Source organism: Hylobates moloch, unplaced genomic scaffold, assembly GCF_009828535.3.
Source record: "Hylobates moloch isolate HMO894 unplaced genomic scaffold, HMol_V3 SCAFFOLD_4, whole genome shotgun sequence".
Lineage (NCBI taxonomy): Eukaryota > Metazoa > Chordata > Mammalia > Primates > Hylobatidae > Hylobates > Hylobates moloch.
Genome location: NW_026652279.1, coordinates 155512168 through 155530618, shown reverse-complemented (window position 1 = coordinate 155530618; position 18451 = coordinate 155512168). Strand labels below are relative to the sequence as shown.

Sequence of the window (18451 nt, the reverse complement as noted above, 5' to 3'; positions counted from 1 at the left end):
GAAGGCAAAAGGCACGTCTTACATGGTGGCAGACAAGACAGAATGAGAGCCCAGCAAAAGGGGAAACCCCTTATGAAACCATCTGATCTCGTGAGACTTATTCACTGCCACGAGAATATGGGGGAAATCATCCCCATGATTCAATTAGGTCCCTCCCACAAGAAGTGGGAATTATGGAACTATAATTCAAGATGAGATTTGGGTGGGGGCACAGCCAAACCATATCACAATTCAACCCATAATGGGGAACTGAACAATAATGGAAAACCTCTGGGTTTAGAAAAAAAAACAGGCAAATAATGCTAAGCTGGTACTATTTTCTTAACCTCGGTTTTGATTACTAAGGGGTCTGTGTTTGAGTCCAAAAGCATCTTAATCTATGCAGTCCCAGGAAGACAAGTTTTACACTAGATGACATGATACAAGATGCTGTTTCAGCAGACAGTCACCGGGGAGCTGATTACAACTCACCCTCCTGACCCACTGACCAAAAATCAATGATCAAAAGCTTCAAAGGGACCCATTTTAAAAGCTAGAAGTAGTCTGATTTTTGACAAATCAAGATTCCATAGAAAGATAGATTGCTTAGTTATGCAGTGAAAAGCTCTGGCTCCCTGGTTTCCCCAGATAGCTGATGGCTTTGGTTTTGGGCAGATATTTAACTTTTCTTTTTTTTTTCTTTTTTCTTTTTTTTTTAATTGAGACAGGGTCTTGCTCTGTTGCCCAGGTTGGAGTGCAGTGGTGCAACCCTGGCTCACTGCAGTCTTGACCTCCTGGGTTCAAGTGATCTTTCCGCCTTAGTCTCCCTAGTAGGTGGGACTACAGGCATCTGCCACTACACCCAGCTAATTTTTCTTTTATTTTTAGAGACAGGGTCTCCCTATGTTGCCCAGGCTGGTATCAAACTCCTGGGCTCAAGCAATCGTCCTATCTCAGCCTCCCAAAGGGTTCAGATTACAGGCATGAGCCACTGCACCCTTTTCTGTCTCAGTCTCCTCATGAGGGAAGTAGACAATGACCCCTAAGTTCCTTCCCAGACCTATGTACCAGTCACCACTGAACACTGAAAGCCGTGATATGATGTGTTCATGCATACCCGAGACAGGGAAAGAAGTAGCTCTGTCTCATACTCCAGAGTAAGATCTTCAGGCCCTAATCCATGTCTGCACCCTGTATGTTCCATTGACTTAACATGTGCCTGCCAATAAATATGACATTAACTCCTACACAGTGGTAATGTGCAGGAGTTGTGGAAATATCAATGCACCAATTACAGGAAATGGAAGAACATAGAGAAACTCTTACTAGGCAGCACATCTCTGTGCTCCCTTTGCCCTGTATAACTTCCTCTCCACCCACTCAGAGACATGGGGGAGTCACTATGTGAACAGTGTTACAAAAAAAAATAGGGACCAAGGCCTTTGCCTTTGAGCAATTTGTTGGTCCCTGTAGAAGGTTTACCAAACAAAGGCATAAATGAACTAAAAGGAAAACGAACATTGAGAAGTAGCGATCTAAGTATAGAGGAAGAACCATTCTAAACGGAGCAGCAAGGCCTGGGACACTAGCCACACTCAGAATGTGGACACTAGCCACACTCAGAAATGCCTAATGGCAGGATTGAGAGACTGTCTTTTGTCTTTTCAGAGCAAGGATCTTACAAAGTGCTTCATAACACACACATTTGTGTGTGTGTGTGTGTGTGTGTGAATGTGAACACACAAATGGCAGTCAGTAGTGGAACTACTTCTTTAACATGTTTTCACAAGAATTTCAGCTCACAGAGTGTGGAAAGTGTCTTGAGAGTCTCAGAAAAGTACCCCAAATATGACTCCTTTTTATTCTTCAATATGTCCTCAAAATACAGAAGATCCAACTGGATCTATGTAGATCTGTGGATGAAGACTTGGCAAGATCCTCTTTGTTTCATCTTGGCTCGGTTAGTGCTAGGATTTTTGTAAATCTATCTAGAAAACTATGTCTTTTCACCTTCATTTGGCTACACATTATTGCAGAGGAAGGTAAATCAAATTTCTTGATGGTGATTGCTCTAGAAGGATGGGGATGAAGGTGAGCTTGGTTTGGCAGACTTCTTTGCATTTCCAAGAGGTTATGTAAGACTTGCTTTCCTCTGGCAATGACTATTGGAAGACAGACTCCTTTCCTCTGAGAAGCAGTAACTGCTACTTCCCTATCCAGTACCACATTTGAAGGGGCTTCTCTTTGAGCAACAGTCACGAAGCTTCCAGCATTCCCTAAAGGGAAGTAACTCTTTTTTGGCTGGATGTTTGAACTGGCTCCTCGGATATTCACATGGGCAGACATTTTTCTCTGAGAATAAGTTGCTGTTTTCTGCTGAGTGAGGAGGTTAGAATGAGCTACCTCATGTCACTACTTGCATCAGTAAAGCTGAGATTGACAAATGATTTGCTCCCGTCACTAGGATAGCACGTTGATGCTGTTGGCGAGACTTTCCCAGCATGGGGCACGCTGCAGAAATCAGCGTTGAGTGTGTGTGTATTTGTGTCTGTTTTATAATTTGGCTCTTTTGGGACATACCATTATATAAATAGAAAGGCTCATAGTGTGGAGAAGTAATCTGCTAAGGGATTTGTTGCACCTTCTTCCTCATCAAACATCTTTATCAAATGCTGAGCAATGCTGTGTCAGGTGTGTTTTGGGGTTTGCAAGGGGGCTTTAGGCTTAATAGCCAAAAAACAGGCCACACCAATAGACACGGGAATCCTTTATGAACCTCTGCATATATAAATCCTGAGTACCCTATTCAAAACAAGCTGGTGATGTGTTTTGTCAGTTGCCATAAACTAATTCCAGCTGCAAGTGTGTGCAACTTATCCCCGTTACTTCCTCTGTCACTCAGCTTACCACAGCAATGACAGTCACTGATTATAGATGCACTTCAGGGGTGGTTTACGCATAGAGGTAGCAGCATACTAAATGTTGCTTTAGGGAGGAGGAACTCATGATCATTAATGGCAAGGATAATAACGGTAGGTGTAAGGCAAAGTTGGGGTTTATCATATTTCTTAGTGAAAGAGGAAATAGTCCTTTATCACCAGCTGATCTGTCCCGTCAAAGACAAAGGGAGTCCTTTGGATGGGAAAGTTAAATGGGTTGTCATCTTGGCTGCATCTCACCCCATGCATGGTTCCATTTATCTTTTCTCCTGACATTGTCTGTAACCTAAAGACTCCCATCCACAATAGAGACTTCAAATGGGTAGGGAGGAGAATTAAGAGCTTATCAGACATCTGGTGATAGGCAACTTGGGTTTAGGTTTAAACGTTATAGGATCTCCATTTAGAAACATCAAAATGTTCATTTTGTGCCAGTTTGAAATGTGACTTTCAAAGATGACCCTAATCTTAGGGGAGTAGATAGTCTGTCTGACATATGTGAATTTCACTAGACAGAATGGTTTTGCTTCCCTGTGAGGAATTAAAGTAGATATGCTAAAAGGTTGTACCTCTTTCAAAGCCGATTCTCCCTGTAAGAAAGTGTTAAACCGCAGTTGGCGATGGAAATGGCTGATAAGGCGTCTAGTCGGTGCCACTGCCTCCGTGGGTGGCTGCTCTTTTGACTTATCTGAATTCGAAGTGAGGGGCTGTTTGTAACAAAGTCTTATGGACCAAATTTACCTGGTCAGAAAGGTTTATAATATAACGAACATGCTTATCATCACTAGAATCTTTACAACAGCTTGGATGACTTTTTAATTGTGGCTTAATATAGTTAATTATGGCAACCCTTCCCCATTTTCCAGGATGATGAATTAATATTACAGATCATTAACGTTACTAAATTGGCATAATGATATAGTAGATTTAATGTCCCAGTTACGTTAAGACCTGCTTTATAATTTGGCTCTTTTGTTATTTGCCTTAAACAGGAGAAGCATGCAATGTACTTGCCTCTTACAGTAGGCTGCATGTAACCACTTGTACTATTTTCCTTAATAAATTATTGATATAGAAAATCCCAAACGGAAGACTTCTTCATATTCAGACTCCATATGAAGCCAACATTTTCTTTCTAATATCCACTTCATCAGTAATAAAAGTTAGAAAGCTCTGGCTCTTCAGCCAGGTTTTATAATTAGACAAGACTGTATTTTACATCTGCAAAATACTCATGCTTAGTGGGAAAAAAAATGAGAAACGTGATATGTTCCATTCTGTTGCAATGGTTATACCATTTTAATCTCTTAAGTTCAATATATATCCTCTAGCAGGCTATACTTCTAGGATTTCATTTTTAGATCCTTAAGGCTGCATATATCTGTCAAACTGACATAATGAATTTAAAGTGCTAATGCCTAGAAGACCAGAAAAACATTGAAATATATCCTTGGTTGATTAAATTACCACCTCCAGCTACTTTACATCCTCATGTCCAAATAGATTTTCTTTTTACTTACCAAGTGCCGGATCTGCAAGATGTGGAAGATGTAATTTTATGGTAAAAACATGCACATGTCTTTAGACAAGAGCATTTTATTTAAGCATCTTTTTAAAGTCTGTACAGTACTTCTGTGATAGGACTTGCAATTTGATTATGGTCCTTTCAATTATGCTCAACCTGCAGGTTAACCTTAGGATCTAACATGTAACTTACAATTGTATACTTAGAATGAAATTTATGTCAAAAATCTGGGTACTAATATCCAAATGTTCGTGATAACAACATTGAAAATAGGTCAACTTGTTTTGCAAAAATAAAAAGGCAATGATGAATCATGTTAAAAGTTGATTGTTCAGGAAGTGCTTAGATTGAGAGACTGACAACTCAAGGCAGCAAAAATGACTGAGAGGCATTCCTTGCTCCCAAATGGGGTTGCCTGGTCATCTAACTAGTCTGTCACAAAAGGGAGACCTGGTGGAAAATCTTATTCCTGCCTGTAAAAGTAGCAGTCAAAATAATCCTAAAATAAAAATGCTACGGACCTGAGTGGGGAGAAAATATTGGTTTTCCACCCAACTTTTACTTCTGGAATTTAGGGTAGAATCAAAGCTGAAAGATAATCATGTCTTTCTATATGCCTGTATTCACAGACCTACACTGCCTTAAATAACTCCACACAACTATGCACACTGTCACAAAGTCTAATTCACACACATGTACAAACACACATGTATATTCAAGCAAACCATCACAAAACTCATATATACACATTGTAGTATCAGTAATCACTTTCTCACCATATTTAACAGGAAAAGTAACAGCAAACTCAGCAGCAGTTTTGAGGGCTCGTTTTCTATTGGAAGATGACCCATTATAAGTATCAACTACATGACACCCTGTCCTGACCATGAGCCACTGGAAGGACCAATTCTGACCCATCGGTAAGTTCACTGTCCATACCAGTCTGAACTTGACTAAGGGTGGAAGAGAATGATTCTGCCATTTCAAGGTTAAGTTTCTAGAACCTTGTAGTGCCAACATACAATGCAAAGACAGTGAGTATCAGTGGTTAGACATCAGGGTACTGTGATGTCTGGGGTGAAACTAAAGACCACGATGAATGTGAAATAAAATGACAAGTATCAGAGGAAATGGGGGAAGGTACTGAAGGCAAGAGAGCAGATTTGTAGTGCTTTCAAATGAAACATTATAATCCCTTTGACAATCCTGTTGACTACGAGCTATAGCACTAGGAGTACAACACAGAAAAAAAGATGCATTGTGGGATAAACAGCTTCTTATAAGGTAAAACTGAATGGCCAAAATAGATTAATAAGGAGACACAAAGGAGAGAAAAAAAAGAAATGAGTCAGTGGCAATATAAGAAAAAGGTAAAAGTGAACAGAGGACAGAAAGGCAGGAAAGAAAAAAAAATGTAAATGAGTGAGACAAAAAAGCCAAAAGATGAAAAAGAAAAAGAGAACAAGAAGGGGAAAGAAGTAATATTTTCCTTGATAAAAATGCACAAAAGGGAAGATGAACTTTGTTCTTTTTCTCTTTCTACTCTCCTCTCTTTTTCTGCTTTTCGCCTCGCAGCACGCCAGCCTAAGCTGAGAGCTGTAATGTCATTAAATTGCAAATGCTTTTTCATTTCCGACACACACTGTTTACTTATCTGGCAAAAACATATGTTGGAAGGAATCCGTTAAATTCTGCCCATTGCCTTGGGTAAAAGTGCAATGGAAACGGCCTCACCGAGCGTCCTCTTTCTTCTTCTTTAGCACTCCCCTTATCTACAAGACGGCTTCGCAGAAAACTGGCTAGTTCAATGAAAAATGAAGATACAGCGGGAGATTAGGGAAGAACACTGAGCACAAAATTCCTGGAGAGAGGGTCACTCCATTGCAAATGATTTCACTCCTCTAGATCTGCATAAATTACTATTTTTAAGGCATCTCCAAAGTCTGTATATTTTTCTCACTCTGTCAAACATTTAATTTCACGCCCCGTGTTCTGAATATGCTAAAATGCATATCTCTGATGCACCTTTAAGCCAGAAAAACGAATGCAAAATTGAAGATAAAATGATGTGATTTGCACTACAAGCCTATTACTTGAGGTATTTACATATAGTTTACCTCTGCAGTTCTGAGGATGATTTATTAAAAAAAATCTGGATTAAGCTCATATAAATATGTATAAATCTTTGTTTAGAAAATAGATTTTGCAGCTGTTGTGTCAAAAAAGTTCTTTAAGATTCTGTGAAGAATTTTCCTTTTAGCACGCTTTAAGAGGGGAAAAAAGGGGGACAGAATTTGACATTCTGCTTGGCGGGGAGAAAAAAGCCTATTCCACCATTCGGCAGTTATAAAGATTCCTTTTATTGCCCTTCTTTGCCCAAAGCAGCTGGTTCCTCCTTGCTCTTTTATTATACTCATTTCATTTTCTTCCCCCCCCCCCCCTTTTTGCTTGGGACCAAATAATAGTGTCCTGGATTACAAAGCTCAAATTAAATATCAGTGTTTAATGACTGAAACAATCATGAGTTTCTGAGATGTACCCCCAGTTCCTGCTCTCCTTTTTCCAAACAGGCTGCCTTCTGCTGCTTCCCACACAGAGCCTCTGCACTGACACCGAGCCTTGGAACTGCTGAGGGAGTCGACTTCTAGCTACTGATTTGAAAATGATTATTAACGTAGGGCAAGCAAGATATCTGATCCGCTGGAGAAGCAATTCTAAAAACACTGGAGTTTTGTTTAAACAATCTCCGCATGTGCATTTCAGCATCCCCTCATTTTTTTTTTTAACTCTAGAGTTTTGCCTCTTTGTCTGAAAAAAAAAAAAAAAAAAAAAAAAATGCTTCATTTAGTCCGGCCTCTCACATCCTCCCTGATCCCCATCCCTCCGTAATTATTATGGGGGAATTACTCTTTGCTATTTTCTTGTTAGGCTTTGGGTTTAGGAGAATTTAGATAACAAAGTTGGCTAATTCAGGACTGAACACACATTGGACTCTGCAAATATACCGCCCGCTACATGATAAGGGCAGGGCCCAGCTTCTGGGCTGCACCTGCCGTGATGCTGTGGGAACAGCTGCTTCTAGAAGCAGGTAGTGGGAACAGCTATTACTTCAAAGCCCACAATAATCCTTTTGCAATTAAAACTAGAAAGGGATGTTTACAGGCATTTGATCGCTTTAGGTGGAGATATGAGTTTGCTTACAAAGATTGAATTCCAGTTCTGGTGTGCTGTGCCTGCTTAAAGTTGACTAATGACGATTTAAAATAATGAAACTGCAGTCATTTTCAAAAGTTGAGTCATTATTTTTGCACAAAATGGCTTAACAATCCCCCCTAGTGGTCTGACTCTTGTTACTATGATTTGTGAATACTCTCCTTTCCAAAACTGCCCTCTTGGTTTGTTTATAGGTTCATAGCAAAGAAACTGCAGATAAAACCAAAGTCAGATCATTTAGAATTGAACTGAGCTTCCACTAAATTCCTCCTTTTTTGCTCCTAGACAGTGGCTATTGCTCTTAGAGCAATCAGACTAAAGATTCCCACAGAGCCAGCTTTATATCTTGAGGGTTTTCTTAAAACTGATGAATAGGCCGGGCGCGGTGGCTCACGCTTGTAATCCCAGCACTTTGGGAGGCCCAGGCGGGCGGATCACGAGGTCAGGAGATCGAGACCACGATGAAACCCCGTCTCTACTAAAAATACAAAAAATTAGCCAGGCGTGGTGGCGGGCGCCTGTAGTCCCAGCTACTCGGAGAGGTTGAGGCAGGAGAATGGCGTGAACCCGGGAGGCGGAGCTTGCAGTGAGCCGAGATTGCGCCACTGCACCCCAGCCTGGGCGACAGAGCGAGACTCCGTCTCAAAAAAAAAACAAAAAAAAAACTGATGAATAAACTCAGGTTTCCCACATTCACACTTTCATTGCTGAAATCAGTGAATAGCGGGGTGTAATGCATTCTATCTTCTCAATATTGCTGGTGGGAGATTTGAGTTTCTGAAGGGAAAATGAGTAAATCACAGAAATGTTCTATGTCTTGTTTTCAGGAAGGTTTGGCCCAAACTGGATTATTTCAATCCTTTAGGATAGAATTATCTTTAAATGATTGAAAAACCCTATATGTTTTTCAAGTGTAACCTCCAAGAAAATGCCTGGTCATCGTTGCCACACCAGTGTTTAATCCTTTTTCTTCACTCTGCATACAAAGGGTGGACCATCCATTTACTTCAGTGTTTACAGGTGAGATGAACTCTCTTCTGCTTCCTTCAAGGCCCCTGTGGACACCCAAGGGAGGCTGTAACTGAGCTGAAGCCATCTGAATATTTTAAGCTGAGAACATGGAGACAGGGAGAGATTTCCAAACCCGAAGGCTAACTTCCTTTCCTTTGACAACTTTGCCAGTCACATTCCTCTTCTGGAGTATGCAGTTTTGGAATCTAGCACTTCCATTCATCATGGAAGGGGCTATACAGTTTTCCCCCTTAATAGCTCACATGGAAACACTATCAAGATTTCTTACATTACTGGAATATTAGAGAAGAATATTAGATATGTACTAAATGTGCATCTACAAAAAAATAGTGCAAAATATCCTAAAACCCTAAATCCTGACCTGCAAGAAGCTTATGACGTTAGGAAAAAGTAACATCAAAATGAATCCATTGCCAACCTCTGCACTTCAGCCTTGAAAACTTGCAGACCTTTCAGTCCTGTTTTCTTCCACATATTTAGACTATTTCCTTCAAAATCACTTGGATATGACTTCATTTCCTTCCTTTCAGTTTCTGCAGTCTCCATCCTGGTCCACAAAATCATCATTTCTTGCTACAAATATTTCTAGGAGCCCTAGTACCTACTTTTATTTATGGATTAATTAATCTTAGACCTAGTGGCAAGAAATTTTTCCCTAACCATGCAACTTTCCTTCTTAGAAATCTGCTCCAGTTCCCAATTTACATAATCATGAAACTTAATCTCCTTAGCTTTTAGGACCCCTGAAATGATCGGCCTTTTCAATCAATCAGTTAGTAATGTAACTGTCATTTCCTCTATCTGCTAGCTTTCCTTTCCCACCCTAGTTAGTTAAACCTGTTTGTACTTCCTTGAACCACCACTTGGGATTTTGCACATACTCAGACCTCTCCTGCATAGGCAGATCAACCCTGAAGCTAACAAATCTTAAGCTTCAGGGCCTTGCTTGCAGCAGCTAAGACCTTATGCCTAACTTTGCATTTGTTTTCTTAAGAGGACCCTTATATAAATTGTATAAGCTTCACTTCCCACAAAATCAAGATCCACTCCAGCCTTTCTCCTTTATTATTTCACCTAGGTGTGGACATCTACTCAGTTCAGAATGTTCTTAGGATATACACACATGCCTGTTCATTCTCTCTCTCTCTCTGAACTATGTATTGCACTTGTGTGTGTATGTTATCAGTTTTAGGAGCCTGAGGGTTTTCCTCCCTCCAATTGTGCTATCTTTCCCATTAGATGATATCATAAGCCATTCTAAAATAGGGAATATTTCTTATTTATATTCTGTAAGAGTACTGAGTACCAGAATATAAGAGCATTGGTTTAATATTTTAACATATTGAACAAACATGTTTACCAACTGCTTCTTGAGGAAGCTTGAAAATTGTTTACTTGTGTCTATTTTAAAAATTATTAGAGGCTAAACCTATAATTTCACAATAGCAAGATCATTCAAACAGAAATCAAAACAAACATTCATAGAACATGTTCATTGCTGTATCTTTAACCCTAGCATGGGCAGGTAATAAATACTTTTTGAGGCCACATGCAGTGGTTTATAGCTGTTATTCCAGCATTTTGGGAGGCTGAGGTGGGAAGACTGCTCGAGCCCAAGAGTTTGAGACACGCCTGGCCAACAAGGTGAAACCCCATCTCCACTAAAAAAAAATACAAAAATTAGCAGGGCATGGTGGCAGGCACCTGTAATCCCAGCTACGTGGGAGGCTGAGGCAGGAGAATCGCTTGAACCTGGGAGGTGGAGGTTGCAGTGAGCCCAGATCACGCCACTGCACTCCAGCCTGGGCAACAGAGCGAGACTTCATCTTGAAAAACAACCAACCAACCAACCAACCAAACAAACAAACTTTTTGAATAAATTATACATAAGTCAGGACTTGGAGTGAGAACAGAGAGACTTTCTCATTGGTTTATGTAACTGAAAAGCCAGGGGCTTTCACTGGCTCCTGGCACAGCTGGATCCAGAAATCAGTCTCTTCCCCCATTTGGTGCTTCTTTCTTCTGTGTTGAATTCACTCTAAGGCAGGTCTACTTCATGCAGTTGCATGATGACCTTCAGCACCTCTAAGCATCCTATTGGTTCAGAAGCCACAGAATAAAAAATCAAAACAAAACTTTCCCAAAATTTCCAACAAAAGTTGCAAAATTGAGTCTCACTGGGCTGACCTTAGGCACAACCTAGGTCATGTGTCCCTGCTGACCTGTGCTCAGAATAGACATGCACCTTTGGGGATGGGGAAGGGAGTGAACCTCATTGAGACTATGGATTGAGAGAGTGGCTAGAGGTGATTCTCTAGAGGGAAATTGAGGTGCTGCTTCCAAAAGAAGAGAACAGATGCTGGGTAGGCAAAAATGATCATACCTGCCTCCTGGCCCTCATGTAGCTTTTAATCTAGTTGGAGAGGAAAAGACAAATGCCTGAAAAACTAAATAACAATATAAATAGATATGTAATAGATATGTAAGTAGTATTGCACAGCAAACAAATGATGTACTCACATGTGTGAGTAGGAATGAGATCATCCTGAAGAAGTCCTTAAAAACGAATTCTAAAAGGCACCTATATAAAGTATCTTTGTCATTCTAGGCCACTTCCATTTCTTTACAGAAAAATATGATGAATACTTAAAAAGAAACAAAAATTTCTATAAATTGATGGTTGGGGTATAATTTGGTAGAACCACTGTAGAAAATAGTTGGGGATTACCTTGTAAGGTTGAATATATGTGTCGTCTGTGACCCAGTGGTCCCACCCCTCAGTGTATGTCTTAGAGAATTGCTTTCATAAGTGTACAAGAATATCCAATGTCTTTATCATCAGCACTGAACACAGTCACAAGCCAGAGGTTGTGCCAGACATGCACAGATGTGTCTTTAGCCACTGTGTTCCATGCATTGGCAACAGCATATACAGCATCCTTCACACTAAACTCCTTTTCAAAACCTTTCACACCCACTTCTTTTCACTGCTCCTAGCATGCTGTTCAATAAAGTGTTTTTATATTTACTCCTCATTCACCTAAGCATACCCTGGTTTCATGGCTGAATTAATGAAGTCACATATTGGGGAAAGTATATGGCATAGACATTATTTCTGAGAATTTCAGCTGGAGAATGAGATTATTTGTCAAGGAACAACAAAATCTTGCAGTCATCATCCAGTCCAGCCTCCCTGCAGTGAGCACAAGCTACTGGTAAAAAATCTTTGTGAAACCAAAAAAAAAAAAATGTCCCTGTGACTCATACCTTTCTGTAAGCATACTAATGGACTGGTAAGAAATTCACTCCTTGAAAACAGCAAGGATGCAAGTATTTTACTATCACAGCAAGTTTACATTTATGCATGCCTGCTGCATTAACACATCCCAGCACATTTGTTCTGTCCTTGGCCTTCTTAATCCTGTAAGGGCTGTCACATCAGCTATAGTCAGTGTCTTTCTGGGGCAATAAAAATGAAACAGTGATGTTTCATCAGCATTATAGACTTGTTCAGCATCAGGTTTGCATCAGTGATGACCTTGGCAAACCCATCAATGAATTTCTTATTTTTATTTATTATTATTTTTTAATTTATTATTTATTTTTATTTATTTCTCACTCCATCATCCAGGCTGGAGTACAGTGGCATGAATACAGCTCACTGCAGCCTCAGCCCTCTGGGCTCGAGTGATCCTCCCAACACAGCCTTCCAGTTAGCTAAGAAGATGAGTGCATGCCACCATGGCCAGCTGATTTTTTAAAATTATTTTTTGTAGAGACAGGTTCTTGCCATGTTGCCTAGGCTGGCCTCAAACTCCTAGGCTCAAGCAGTCTTCCCACCTTGGCCTCCCAAAGTTCTGGAATTACCACAATGCCCAGCCCATGCATCAGTGAATATCTTTGCTGCTTCATCAGCAGCAGATGCTTTAGCACCACAAATATTTAAATATTTAATGCTGTGTCTTTTCTTATATCTGCAACCAGCCTGTTGAATATTCACAAATCCCTTCAATTTTCAGTTCATCATGATAGATATTTGCTTGTTTCATGACCAGCATACCAATAAGTGGCATGTGTCTACCATAATGCAGACAGATCCACACTTTCAATACACCATCAAGATCCTCATTTTTAGTTTTATGCAGCATTTCTCTATTTTTCAATTTCTGTTCATCATTTTCAACACAGAACTTCAACAGTTCATCCTTCCGTTTCTTCAGGTCCTATATGGTGGTCACTCCAATATCATACTCTCCTGTAAGATGCTTCTCATTTACACAGCTGTCCAGTTTCTCCAACATCTTGACTGTCTATGCTATAGATAAACATAAATGCTTTTTCTTATCACTGTTACCCAGAGGGGTATCTGCAGGCCTTTTTTCTAGTACTTTCAACAATATCTTTACACTGTAGAGGACAGAATAAGTTAAAAAACAGGCTGGGCATGGTGGCTCACACCTGTAATCCCAGCACTTTGGGAGGCCAAGGCAGGCAGATCACCTGAGGTCGGGAGTTCAAGACCAGCCTGACCAACATGGAGAAACTCTGTCTCTACTAAAAATAAAAAATTAGCCAGGCATCATGGTACATGCTTCTAATCCCAGCTACTCAGGAGGCTGAGGCAGGAGAATCGCTTGAACCCGGGAGGTGGAGGTTGCGGTGAGCCGAAATTGTGCCATTGCCCTCCAGCTTGGGCAACAAGAGTGAAACTCCGCCTTGAAAAAAATAAAACAAAAACAAAAACAGAATGAGTAATGCACACAGGTCTTGGCCCCATGTGGGGCATCATGGGGAACCTGCCAGTGGAGCATCCACCCTGCACATATACCATTTTATTACCCTTTGTGGGTGTGTTTGCATGGGGGAATTTCAGTGTGTGTTAAAAAGATACAACACAGCTGAAAGAGGGTGGGAAGGTCTTTTTCCTTTGGGGACACTGAGTAAATTCTATGTGTGGCCTTTGTTTTGACTGCAACCTGTCACATGAGACCCAATGTGGAATTTTTTACTTGTGGTGTCACATTGGCACTCAAAAAGTTTTGGATTTTGGAGCATTTGGGATTTTGGGTTTTTGGATTAGGGATGCTCAACTTGTAGTATATTCATACAATGAAATACTATACAGTGGTGAAAAATGAAAGAACTACAGAGACACACAACAACAAAATGTATCTTGAAAACCTGACTGAAGAAGTCACATCCAGTATAACACCATTTTTACAAAGCTCAAAACCATGAAAAATGAAACAATATGTTGTGTAGGGGTATTGTTGTCTCTATATAAAATATTACACAATAAAAGGTTTTAAGTGCCTTCAGTCATAGCTTCAGGAGTCAAAAAAGGTAAAAATAAAAAAGAAAAATCCATATACTCTTATATTTGTGCTTCCTAAAAAATTTATTTATGGATTATTTTCTTCGAAAGGAAAAAATCCTCTCAGTTTTGTTAGCCATTTAATATATTTTTAAAAAGTGATTGCAGAGAATTTTTAATCTATAACAGTAGACAGAGTAGAACAGCAAAGCCCCATGTACTTATCACCTAGCTCTAGCAGATATTAACCCATGGCAGTTCTTCCCCATCTACACCTCCATCAACTATCCCTACCCTGTGTATTAAGTTGAAGCAAATGTCCATGCATCATCATTTCATAATGACACTCATCCATACATATTTCAGTACGTAGCTCCAAAAGTGACACTCTTAAGAAACCCACAATATCATTCTTACACTTTTTGAAAGCCACAATTCCTGGCTGGGCACAGTCGCTCACGTGAGCCTGTAAACCCAGCACTCTCTCAAGCTGAGGAGAGCAGATCACCTGAGGTCGGGAGTTCAAAACAAGCCCGGCCAACATGTTAAAACCCCCTCTCTACTAAAAATACAAAAGTTAGCCAGGTGTGGTGGCACTCGCCTGTAGTCCCAGCTACTCGGGAGGCTGAGGCAGGAGAATCACTTGAATCCAGGAGGTGGAGGTTTCAGTGAGCCAAGATCGAACCGCTGCATGCCAGCCTGTGAGAGAGAGTAAGACACTGTCTCAAAAAATAAATAAACAAAAAGCCACGATTCCTTAACATCATAAAAAATATCTAGAATTCAAATTTCCAATTATCTCTTTTATGTCAAAAAGTTGTTTTGGTAGGGTTTTTTCATTTTTTATTTTTGTTTTTGAGACAGGGTCTCACTCTGTCGCTCAGGCTGGAGTGCAGTGGCACAATCTTGGCTCACTGCAACCTCCGCCTCCCGGGTTCAAGCGATTCTCCTGCCTCAGCCTCTGGAGTAGCTGGGACTACAGGCATGCCCCACCACGTCTGGCTAATTTTTGTATTTTTAGTAGAGACAGGGTTTCACCATGTTGGCCAGGCCGGTCTCAAACTCCTGACCTCAAGTGATCCACCCACCTCCGCCTCCCAAAGTGCTGGGATTACAGGCGCGAGCCACCGCACCCGGGTATTTTGGTAGTTTTTTAAAAGCAAGATTCAAATAAGGGACACTTTTTCTTTCTTTTTTTTTTGTTTGGTCTAGTTGATATATCTATTGAGTCTTTATTGTTTTATTTTGTTTTTCTGTAGTCATCTTCCATTTCTTTTTTCTTTGCAATTTTTTTAAATTGAACAATCTAAGTTGTTCTGTCCTGTAGAGTTTCTCTTCTTCTGCATTTTGCTGATTGCATCTTCTGATAAGTCTATCCTGTTCCTTTGTCTTCTGTTTTTCTAGGAAATTGAACGTTGGATCTACAGACTTGATCAAGTTCAGGCTGTATTCTTTGACAAGCCCACTTTGTTGGGTGGTTGTATCCTTGTATCAAAAAGCACCTGATCTTTGGTTATTTTTGTGATGTTAGCAGGCATTGATGTTCAATGCATAGATCCATTCATTATTTGGAGTTGCAAAACAGGAATAGTTTCTTGTCCCATCCCTTCTTCATTTATTAGCTGAAATACTTGCATAAAGAGAAATGTCTGCTCATTCACTAGCACAGTTTATGCAGGGAAGGCATGATAAATGTTTGATTATTTTTCCCTTTATCAATCTTCAAAATTATGATTTGGTTTCCTTCAGTGACTATCATTTTTGGTATCATTACGAACTAATGTATTTAATCTTGTTTGATGCATTTCAATTCATTGCAGTAACTATTCTTGTCCTTCATTCTTTTTTTTTTTTTTCTGTATTATTTTTTATCCAGTGGAAGCAGTTACTATTTTTACTGATGCTGAAGTTCTCCCATCTTTGGTTATTGGGAGCCTTTTCAAACCGACTCCTAAGTCCATTAGACAAGATCCCAGTAGTCTTTGATTATGTCCTTTCTTTCTGGTTTGACAAGATGTTCTGGCATCATCTTATAAATTTCCTGCTCCAAACCTGTGACACATGCAGCTGGCATCCTGGGTGCTAGAGGTGCTCACTGTTACCAGACTCACCATTGTTTCTTGGTTTTTGCAGTGGACGGCACTAGGAAAGTATACATATTAAAAATAAACTATGTGTAGAGTTCATAGCAATACTTCTAGTTTAAATTCAGAGCTACAGGGTTTTACTCAGTCTTGGCTGTCTTTTATTGGTAAGTTTCTTTTTCCTTGTTAAGAATGGTGGTTCTCAAAACATTTAATATTTAGTTTAAAAAACTTGCTTTAGTAGTTGATCATTTTTACTAATTAATAAATTTAATTGGCAATGTTTCAGTTTTTGTCACAGTTCTAATTAAACTCCCTTTAAAAATTACCATAAACATAGGATTATTTTCCTAAAGAAAATTTTAAATTATAATATTTTATATCTGACTAGTTCAAAACATTATTGGGACATTTCATGTCTTTTCTAGTAGTGTTAGTAATACGTAATGTTGGTAATGTTAGTATTTTCCAGTTTGGGGTCTGAAAGTCCAAAAAATGGTTTTTGACTTTTGAACAGTCAATAGTCATCCAGCTTGCTTTGTTTAAACACTCCACGTTTTGTTCATGTGAAACGTGATACTCAATCAGAAAAGTTATCTAGTCTTGCATTTTAAAAAGTGTCTTGTAAGAGAGCTTAGTGATGGCTTAGAATGGCATCATCATATGAAAAGATAGGCCCAAACATTCAGTTGCGTCTAGTAAGATAAAGATATTATCAACCCTAACTAGTAGGTTAGTGGGGAGCTGGGATTAAATGCCAATCTAGGATTAAATACTTGAAGGGTGCTTCCCAAGTAGGCTCTTCTCAATTCTCTCTTCATAAAAATATAGGAATTGAACAACTTGTCCAAAGTCACACCATTACTTGATAGAGCTGGAGAGATCCTTGACTATAAAGGCCAATGTCCATGCGTGTTCTTTCCACCAAGACAAACTGTTGTGACTTTAAAGTACGTGAACTATACACTTGACTAGATCTCTACAAACTCATCGTTTATCTTATTTGTGTGCATATGTTTATACACATCTACATGTGTATATGTGCATAAAAATATACATACATATATACATACGCACACACATATATAAAAAATGTAAGGGACGAGTATGTAGAAGGCTAAGCATGTATATTACTCACAGGTATAACCAATATACAAACATGGCTGACACAGCTTCTTCAGATAATGAGTTCTATATATTTACTACAGGTTTTAACAATTTGTCTTTGAAGTACATGCTTAATTTGGATCATAAATCCAAAGACCAAGTTTACTTTCTAGTCTTGACCTTGTTTAATTCTAGGCTTGTGCTCAAGAAATATTAAATTGTGGCCATACCATACCATGCCACCCCGAATGCATCCAAGATCAGACAACATTGTCTGATCTGGGAAGGTTAGCAGGCTTGGTTAGTACTTGGATGGGAGATCTCCTGGGAATACCAGGTGCTGTAGGTTAAAAAAAAAAAAATGTGGCCATGGTCGGGCGCGGTGGCTCATGTCTGTAATCTCAGCACTTTGGGAGGCCAAGACAGGTGGATCACTTGAGGTTAGGAGTTGAAGACCAGCATGGCCAACATGGTGAAACCCCACCTCTACTAAAAATACAAAAATTAGCTGGGCACGGTGGCACATGCCTGTAAACCCAGCTACTCGGGAGGCTGAGGCAGAAGAATCGCTTGAAACTGGAGGCAGAGGTTGCAGTGAGCCGAGATTGTGCCGCTGCACTCCAGCCTGGGCGACAGTGCGAGACCCTGTCTCAAAAAAAAAAAAAAGTGGCCATAATGTTACAAGAAACAAAGTGAACAACTCAAAATCAAAAGTCATATCAAGGGAAAAATTAAATAGGTCATTTATGGAAAAGTAAGCCAACAGTCATTCTGATCTCAAGTTTTCCAAGCAAAATAGATTGTAAGAAAAAGAACGATGTTCCAATTAGGGCATTGTTAAACATACTACAGTAAATGTTCTGATTTCTATAATCTTTACTTACATAGCTGTCTAATGGAGGAAAATCTAGCCCTTGTATTATACATTCCTAAGGCAAGGTGGGCAACTCAATTCTAGCATTTCAGTCATTAACTTTAAATTTCTTTCAACTCTAATATCTACTGGATGTACTTGTTGGCAAACCTGTTAGCTTTTCAAATATATTACACATCATACCTAGTAACTATGAGGACTCATTTGTCACAATCTGGCTAAAGAAACTGGTGCTAACTTTTGTGCTTCTGGGTAGATGAAAGGAAAGTGAGCTAAAGTGTACAATTCCAATACCATTCCACAAATGTGGAAGCCAACGGGTGAATACTAAAAAATATGAAATGAGACATATCTGAAAAGTAGCTGCTGTACTTATGAGCTAAT

At 39.6% G+C, this 18451-nt stretch overlaps 1 protein-coding gene across 1 annotated transcript in view; it reads right to left on the bottom strand.

The window, feature by feature from the left end:
• Positions 1–14591: 14591 nt before the first annotated feature.
• GPR180 (G protein-coupled receptor 180) overlaps positions 14592–18451 on the bottom strand; it is a 54309-nt gene continuing 50449 nt past the window's right edge. Inside the window, exon 11 of the transcript XR_009213306.1 lies at positions 14592–14701. The gene's annotated coding sequence lies outside the window, so the exon portion shown is untranslated. The remainder of the gene's footprint in view (positions 14702–18451) is intronic.